The following is a 9,709-nucleotide window of genomic DNA, read 5'->3' as shown; positions in this document are numbered from 1 at the left end:
AAAAAAAAAAAAAAGATAGGTTGTGTGAATATGTTTAAAGTTTTGTAAAATATACCCACAGTGAGATCTAAGTTTTAAAAGAAAGTGTGACAAATTTTGTTAGATTGTTCACTCATATAGATGACACCCTAGTCCAGACTGAGAGCATTTCCAGTGGACTGGACATTTTCTTAGAGCCTTTAACTCACAGCTAAGGATATTAACCACGTTCCACATTCTTGTTGGCTACCATTCACCATCTCCTTTCATGAAATATCTGTTTTTAAATCTATTTCAAAATTCAGTCATCTTTTCGTTGGGACTTCATAGAAGTTAATTTTAAAATTATAAATTTGAGCTTTGTCAAATAAAACTAATGTGCGTTTTCAGAGCTCTCTCTCTCTCCATTGATTCAATTGTATATTTTGAGAAAAAGAAAAATATGAATTCAAGGATTCCCATTTTGATATTATTTTTTTATGAGTAGTACTTTTGAATTTTGTCTCAAATATCTTAGCTAGCCCTGAAACTCTGATTTTTTTTCTTCTAGAGCCTTTGAATACACAGGCTGTTTTGAATTAATTGTTTTGCATGCTGAGAGCAAAGTTCATAGTATTTTGATTTTTTGTTGTTTAAAAGATCCTTTCATTGTTACATCAAAAAAAAAATCACAGTTCACTGTGTTCCTGCATTTCATTGTGCATAGCTCCTCCTTCGTCTATCCTGATGACAGCCTCACTTGTGGATCCTTACACCTGTATAGCAAGCTTAGAATGCAGGCAATCCAAGTATCCCACTTTCTCAAAATTGTTTTCTCCTATGACCTTTGAGTTTTCTGTCATGTTATAAACTGCTGATTTTCACAAAGAAAAGTCAGCCAGGATTCTGATGGATTTTGTGCAGCATCCCTAGAAATTTGTGGGGAATTATCTTCGTAATAGTGTCTTTTCTGACATGGTATAAACTTGGTATATTTGTCCATCTCTTCAGACAAATATCATTCACCTTCTAGTATAATTTTAATTGTATTTATTTTTGCATCCCTGGTGGGTTTTGAAGCAGTCTCAACTATTTAATTTTTTTTTGTTTTTATTTTCTGCTAGTATATAGAAACACACTGAATGTCTTATACATAATCATGTGCATATAGGAACAAAACTACCTTGGTGCTCTTCCTTTCGCAGTCTTTGTGCTTCTTTCTTTCTCGTTTTAAGATTTCCAGGGCAATTTCAATGGAAGAGGTGAGAATCTGCATCGCTCCTTCATTCACTGCCGATTGCTATAGAAACTGAATTTCAGTAGGCCTCGCTTACTGAGTTGAGACAAATTCCCCCGTATTTTTAGCTTACTGAAAATACTTATAACAAATGGATGTTGAATTTTGTCAAATATTTTCCTACCTCTAGTGAGCATATTTATTCTCTTTTTGTATAATGTGCAGTTACAGTGATTGTCTCCCACCACCCCCCCCCATATCCCTGGGTTAAACCACAATATATAGGGTTTTTTTGTTTGTTTGTTTGTTTCAAGGAATTTAATTCAGTTAAGGATTTTTGAGCTATTGACCTGCAAGTGTCTTATAAGTACGGTCTTTTGATAAATTTTCCTGTCTGAGCTATGCTGGTGTTTGCGCCTCTCAGCTTCCTTATTACTGTCATTTAAAAATATGTCTTCATCAGTTCTGGGGTTGTTTATTGTTGCTCTAAGCCAGTGATTCTGAAGCCATCTCAAGCCATCTTAAATCAAAGTTGGTGGCCCTATTACCCAGAGCTACTGATCTAATAAGTCTAAGAACAGACCGATAATTTGCATTTAAAAAAATCATTTATTTTTAAAATTAGCATGCAAGGTATTAACATCATTATGGCATTTCAACAGTGTAAATTGATGATTTTCCCCATCCTCTGAACCCCCGACAGCCAGTGGAACTGCCCTCCAGCTCTGCTCTGTGCTTTCTTGTAACATGTGTCCTTTTGCTGTCTCCCTCCCACCCCCCCACTCCCCCCAGTGAGGCAACCCAAACTCAGAGAGATAAAAATGGCATGCTCCCTCTCCTATAGGGATGCTGGCTTGTAATACACACACATAGCTACAAATGAGTGTGACTGCCGGGAAAGCCTTAAAGACCAGAAAGGAATAATTTGTTTCAGCAGGTTATTATGTGATGCCATTACTTTCACCCACGATCTCAACTTGGAGGATTACCTTCCCAGAGATGAAAACATGCATCCTTAGCTCATCATCAACTATTTAGAATTAATATTCTACGTCTCACACAAGATTTGTGAGCGCCATAACAGTAAAACTCTGTTTAAACCACACGCTTCTGCTGCTGTGTTTCTATTTCCACCACATGTACCCCAATAACGAAAGTTAAAAAGCTTGTTTCTGTTTTGAGCTTGTTTGCTGCCTACAACAAAGTTAAGAAGTGAAAATTATATTTTATAATTCATACCGCATGTAATTTTATATTTTCTCCCTTCTTTCTATAGATGTGGGTTTTTAGCTGCTATTGCTTCATTCAATTGGGAAGGGAATTTTTTTACCATTACTTCAAGTGTCCATATGTTGGCATTCTTTCAAGTTCACTTGCCTGAAAACATGGATTTCAGCCTTGGTTTTTAAAATGACATTTTCGCAGTGTACAGACTTCACGAAAAGCACCATTCAGCTTGTTTTGAGCACTTTAAAGATGACCTCACATCATTTTTTTACCCAAGCTGTTTCTGGCAAGAAATATACCATCTTCCCATTTCATTTTTCTATTGAATTTTAATGTCTTCTTTTCTTTCTCTGGCCTTTTAACAGATTTTTCATGTATCTATGTATTAATTTGTTTTTATTGTCATAATAATTATGCATATCTATGGAGTACAATGTGATACCTTGGATTCATGTATGTATTGATTAGTTATCAGTCCAAGGTGATCCACTAACCTTAAAGCTTCTTCATGGCTTCATGGTGAATAAGTTCAAGTTCCTCTCTTCCTTTCTGAGTTCTGTACTGTGTTGTTTTAAATTCACATATTGTATCATAGAATCCCAGCGTGTAACCCAGTGCTCAAACAGTGATATCACCCACTGTTCTTTGTTCTCTCCTCTCTCTGATGGTGACGGTTCTGGAATCAGCTCCTAAGCACACAGCTTTTTAAAGAGCCTACTTATGAGTTAGATCACACAGTGTTTGTGTTTCTTGAGTTTGTCAAGTTTCTTAGGCTTGCTTATTGACCTACTTTTCCAAATCAACGCTTCATGTTCACATTTCCTTCCTCACTCTCTTTCTTTTACACATATCGTGTGGACTACACGATGCCCACCAAACCATAAACCTTGGCTCATCCTCTGTTCTCCAGGTTCTTATCTCTTGACCCATCTTCATAATCAGTCTTTCTTCTCCAGTTCCCAATGTGCCGCTCAGCCTGTGCTGGGAAAATTTCGTTTCCAGTTGCACCCTCATGTGCAGCGTTCCATTCATTGTTTTTACAGTCTTCACCTTTCTGATGATATTTTCCAACAGCCCAGTCATTGTGACCCGCTTTTCTTGTCTGTCTCAGAGCATGGCTATGATTGCTGCTTTCATACTCCTGTCTCTGTTGTCTAAGCTGATCATCATTTTTGAATCAAATTTCCTTTCTCTTCCAACATCTAATAATTTTTGTTTGCCTGGTGGACTTTGTGAATGATAGGATGTAGAAACCAGAGTTATGCCATCTTCCAAGTGTATTGAATTTTGTTCTGAGAAACAGTCAAGTAACTAGAGAACAGAGAAGGTTCAATCAGAATCCTTGGTTGATTGGCCTCCTGATGGATAACTAATTGACTTAAGACAATTATTTTAGTTTTTTATATTTTGGTTTTGACCTTAATATCATAGTGTGGTCTTTTTTCTAGGGTGAGCTTCTTACTCCCTAAGTGAGGCCTTTAAGTGTTCTCAGCTTGAATGTCCAAATACCCTGTAAGTTCATTCTTCCTTCCTTCCTTCCTTCCTTCCTTCCTTCCTTCCTTCCTTCCTTCCTTCCTTCCTCCCTCCCTCCCTCCCTCCCTCCCTCCCTCCCTTCCTTCCTTCCTTCCTTCCTTCCTTCCTTCCTTCCTTCCTTTCTCCTTCTTTCTTATCCACTTTATGTGTACAAGCACTTTAAAATCTCTTATTAAAAATAAGTAAAATCAACACTAAAAAACCCACATAAGTGTACGGGTGGATGACTATTCCCAGAAACCACAGCTGCCTCATCTCCACTTAAGTTACCTAAACAGTGGGTGACCAGCGTTCTGGGAAATGCTTTCCTGCTGTGTTGCAGACACTGTCTATACCACCACTCACTGATTTCCATTAGCATAGACTACTTTATAAAGATGGAAGCAAGTGCCTGCTGCCACTTGATCATCTGCTGTCTGTGAGTTCTTTTTAGGTGTGCCAAAGCTCCAGCATTTCCTAGCACAGCTCAGCCTTCCTCCTGTTCTTTCCTTTTAGGTCTCAGACCCAGAGCACCTATTCCTCTCCTGAACTCTGTTAAATCCTGTCATGAAAAACGCTAGCCCAGCCTACCAAGTATCGACGACAAAGCCCTAAACAGATTTCAGGGTATCACCTTTTGGAAGCCTCTCATTGTCAATACCCTGCCCAGTGAATGACTGACACATTTGCAACTTAGAGCTCTATCCTAGACTCCTTTAATTCAGCAAGAAAACACGTCCACTTGATATTCAATGCCTTGCATCGTGGAAGGAAAGTGTGGTCATTCATCTAGCTGTGAACTTCTGTAGTTTCCCTCCTATCTAGGATCCTCTCACTGACAATTGAATGCTTGAAAACAGATACTTTCTATATGTTTATTAAGGTTATCTTGCTGGGAGATGAGCTGGTTCAGTATAAGTTATTCTTTAGAAAGTGTAAGTTTGAAGGCCAGAAGCACTGGGTACTGAAGCCTGCCACTCTCTCTCCTTTCCTAATTTCTCCAAATCCATTCTTTTGAAATTTATGTATATGAGGACACTGTATCTTCAGACACACCAGAAGAGGGCATTGGATCCTTTACAGATGTTTATGAGCCACAGATATGGTTGTTGGGTTGCTGGGAATTGAACTCAGGACCTCTGGAAGAACAGACAGTGTTCTTAACCTCTAAGCCATCTCTCCAGCCCTCCAAAGCCAATCTTACCTGCAAGTCCTGAGCCCTTGTTCAGCTTCGTGCCCAGGAGACTTAGACTCTATGGGGTTTCATTTTTATTTTTTACACAAATTTCCACTGGTCAAAATATTGGAGCTAAAGTTATGTACTTTGTACTTCTTTTGTAAAATGAAAAGGTACAGTGCAATGGATGTGTGTGGTAACAGTTATAGAAATCCAAAACAGTTCATTTGCTTCAAGTTTGCTGGTCTGTCTAATTCTAATAGTTACTTGTATCTGTGACCGCTGTATGCAGGCAAATATTCTCACACCTAGGTAGCATGCCTATGTTATAAGAATGATTGACTCACTGTTACATTCTCCATCATTGCCTTATTCCAAGGTTACCCAAGTTCCTTCTGGGGATGCAGATATCTCATTGAGTAAAGAGGGAAAGAAGCAGAGATCGGAGATATGGACTGGAGCTAAATTAGACCAGCGCCTCTGTCTTCACACAGGTGTAAGTTCTCTAATAAGTGCTCAGAGGCCAGGCACGCTGTCTGCTCCCATTCTGTTTCCAAGGGCAAGATGTGTTTATGCCTTTGAGCCAACAAACCTCTCCCTTGCTTAAAAGCTTCTTAGATATCACTTTCCTGGAAATTCAATTTTGCTCTGCCCTGAATTTTATACCCATAGTTTTGCTTGGAAACTCAAAGAAATGGAAAACCATAATTGTTTTGTTTATGTAATAGGGACATTGTCCTCTGTGTTTTATAATCAAAAATGCTTTTTGTCCCTTGAATTGATTGTGTGTAGGTGAACAAATATTTGGAGGAATAATGATATCAACCACCATGTTTTGAATGCTTGTTATGATTAAAGCACCCTGTTAATTATCTTATGTGGACAATGCCATTTAACTCTAACCACCACCCTATGAAGCAGACATGCATGTTATCTTCTTGTTGCAGATGGGGGAGTAAGGCACACTGGTGTTCAAACCATTGCCCAGGATTAAATGGCAAGTAAGTAGTGAAGCTGGAATCTCAAATACCTGAACTGAAAATTCCAAGTGCTAGCCAGGCTGTGTCCTCTGATCCTTGGTGTGGAATGAGGACAGAGGCTATATCAAAATCAGCTGCAGGGTACCTATCCACTGGCGCTCCAGCTTGAAGGAGCTAAAAGTCTTTCATTCCTGGAGCCGCAGAGCACATGGGTCTTGCTCGCTCAAGTATTCGCTATGAGAAGGAGCCCCTTAAAGTACATGTCTTTTTAGAGCAGAAGTGAGTAAAGCATTCAGAATAAGCCACCAAATGTCACACTGGAATGTGCAAAGCACGTGGGAAGTGGGTCTCAGTGGCTGTGTTCTTCCTGACTTTGCAGCTCTCACTTAGTATTAACCTCGCATCTGTTAGCCCTAGAAAGCAGGAAAGACTGGGGCGCACAGACAACCCTTTTTAAGTGTTCTCTCTGCCAAAAATGCCACGGAAAGGCTTGGATGAGGAGACTGGGTAAACCTTGAGAAGTGTTGTCTTTTCTCACTCTGGGGTATGAACATTAAAACTGGAAGGGGCCCAGTAGATATTTCTTCATCCCTGTCATCTTACAGATAGGGCAACCGAAGGCCAGAGCCAGTACCGGGTGACAGCACAGTCAAGAGCACACAATCTCGAGCCATATGTTCTTTGTATGATGCAGGGATGCTTTGGTGGGGAAGATTCTGGGATCTAATCAAAAGGTGACCCCAGATCAGCTTCTGGCTGCAGAAACAGGGTAGAGTGAGGCAGGCAGGGAATAGGAGCTGCCGTGAGAGGGGTGATGAGTCAACCGTGAGTCAAAATGCCAGCCATTAAAAATAGAGCTGGCTTTCCCTTCCACATCACCTAAACTTTTGTCGGCATCTCAAAGCTGTCTTTGGACGTCAAGGGAAACAGTATCTTACTCTACTGCATTGGTCAGTTCTCTGATAACTGGTGGCAGAACATAGAGAAAATTAAACCTGTGGGGTTCATTCTCCATAAAAAAGCTTCTCACTAGCTTCCATAGCTTGGAAAGATTTTTATGTTTGGTACCATCATCAGCATTGAAGAAAATGGCTTCACCAAGGTAGATGGCTTTCCCAAATATTGGAGCTCTGTCCAGTATGTAGATAAGATCTAGACGGTGTGTATATCTGCTGATCTTTCCATGAGCTGCAGCCATCAAGCCAAGTACAATGGATCTGAATTGGACACATAAGGACACATTTGAGTGATGGACAGAGGTGGGTAATTGTATTCATGGGTGCACTAGCTGTGTGACTATGGCTGGCCACATAACTTCCCTCAGCTTTAACGTTTCCACCTGCAAAGTACTAATAATACTCCACTCATGAGATGAACCCAAGGATTAAATCATTAACTTTATATTTCACAAGATGATTTGCCTGTATTAAATGTGTATGAAATAGATTATTCTAATTTCTCATATTAGCACTCAAAATATTCAACAAAAAAGCAAAAAAATAAAATAAAATTAAGATTGTGTGACCAGAGAGAGTATCAACAGATATCCATAAGTGTGCTTTTGAGTCAGGCTTCTTTGTGGCACGGTAACTTATTTTGCTTTCAAATGACACTGCAGATATACACTGAGATGCCCTCTTGGCATGCAGCAGGTATACGGTGGCCTTTCATCTTTTCTCAAGCTTCTTTATCTGGACTTAGAAATTCTTCAGGCAAAGCTTCATCTCTACCGATTTTTGGTATGTGCACAGGCTTCAAAGAGAAAAGGGTTGATATTATCAGAAGATCCCCCACCCCTGCCAGAATATAAGCTTTCTGATATGCTTCTATCAGCCACGCCTTCAAGATTTGGAAAGGAGAAATAGATACATTGTGAAGAATAAAGATTCAGTTTATGGTTTGCAATCACAGAAATGATCATAAGTGAAAAACATTTAGTGAATCAGAATATCTTTAATTAATTGGAATAAGTTCATAATGGGAGAACTTTTCATCTACCTCTCTCTTTCTCTCTCCCTCCTTCCCTCTCTGTTTCTCTGTCTCTCTGTGTGTGTGTGTGTGTCTGTCTGTCTGTCTTTCTGTCTCTCTCTCTCTGGGCCTCTCTATGCAGTTTTAGCTGTTCGGGAGCTTGCGATGAATTGGAACAAAGAATCACCTGCTTCTGCCTGAGTGCTGGGCTTAGAGACGCACCCCATCATGTTAGACTTGAGATGCCTTTTCTGAGAACTAACCATCCATTCAGATGGGTGAATTCTTGATACTGTGCTTACAATAACTGATAGTCCCTTTACAAGTCAGAGATGGATAGCTGGCCCAATTTGAGAGCCTTTGCTGGGATGTAGGACCTGGGGTGATATTCATTTTTTAGGAATCTCCCTCTGGGGAGGTGATATTCTTTTAAAGCTACCTTGTGAAAAGAGACTATTGCAGAGAGAGAGAGAGAGAGAGAGAGAGAGAGAGAGAGAGAGAGAGAGAGAGAGAGAGAGAGAGAGAGAGAGAGAGAGAGAGTTGGTGCCTGGAAAGAGGTAGAAACCAATGACCCATAGCCACATGAAGCCTTGATGAGACTCTGTGGATTGTGAGTTTCAAGTCTCTGTTTTCCTGTCTTCCAAGAGTGCAGGACTGTCAAGTTCTAAGTAAGAGAAAAGCCTGGATCCTTCCAACAATCCTCATGTTTGCACATCTGAGTCTGTGTTACTTGTATTTTTAAAATTACCTTTACTAAGATAGTAATGACTGAATGTTAGAGGCTATAATCCAACCATTCTGTGTTGGAAATATCTACTGATAAGAATGCATTTCAGATGTGGCAACACAGGGGCACAGGGCACCACATAGTTAGAATACAGTTGTGATGTCTCTGTATTCAAGGTCACCTGGGGTATAGCTCCAGTCGCTTTTCACCAATGTGGATTCTGCACAGCTAAACTGGAAGCTTCTTTGAGATGACTCTGTCCATTTATTTTCACTCCCTGTAGCACCTGAATTGTGGTATTGACTTTTCTGATGGTGTTTATATAAAGATAGAAAGGAAAAACCTTTTCTACTTCAATAATTTTCCATTTGGGCAAAACTTCTCTTGCCTTGATTTAGGAAATAATCACATTTCTTTCTCTCTTTTTCTGTTGAAACCTGCCTCTTCTCTCAGTTTTGTGTCAATGAGGAGATAGGTTTATTTAGCCAGTAATTTCCACTGCAGAAAATCTTGGGCCCAGATTGCCCTGCAAAAGCAATATGTTCTGTTTTATTTTTATATTACATTATATTTATTTTAATTGCATTCTCCATCTGGTCAAAGATGGCATTAGGCACTGTAAATGAAGAAAAGAAACAAAGAGAGAGAGAGAGAGCTAACCATGATAATAACTGAGATTATTATTTCTAAAAGATCCATCTAGGAGCACAATAGCCTCCATGAGTGAGCAAATTCCACAGCCCTCTCACAAGAGAGGTCAGGAAAGATTGTGGGAAAGAAAGAAGATCAAGATAAACTGGTTGACAGGCTCCTGGTGTTTTATGCATGGCCAGGATGGGCTTTTGCATTCAACTCCTTCCTAGGTCAGTTCTTAGACAGTGTGTGTGTGTGTGTGTGTGTGTGTGTGTGTGTGTGTGTGTGTG

The sequence above is a fragment of the Mus caroli genome, chromosome 1 (genome assembly GCF_900094665.2).
Source record: "Mus caroli chromosome 1, CAROLI_EIJ_v1.1, whole genome shotgun sequence".
Lineage (NCBI taxonomy): Eukaryota > Metazoa > Chordata > Mammalia > Rodentia > Muridae > Mus > Mus caroli.
This window is presented reverse-complemented; position numbering follows the sequence as displayed.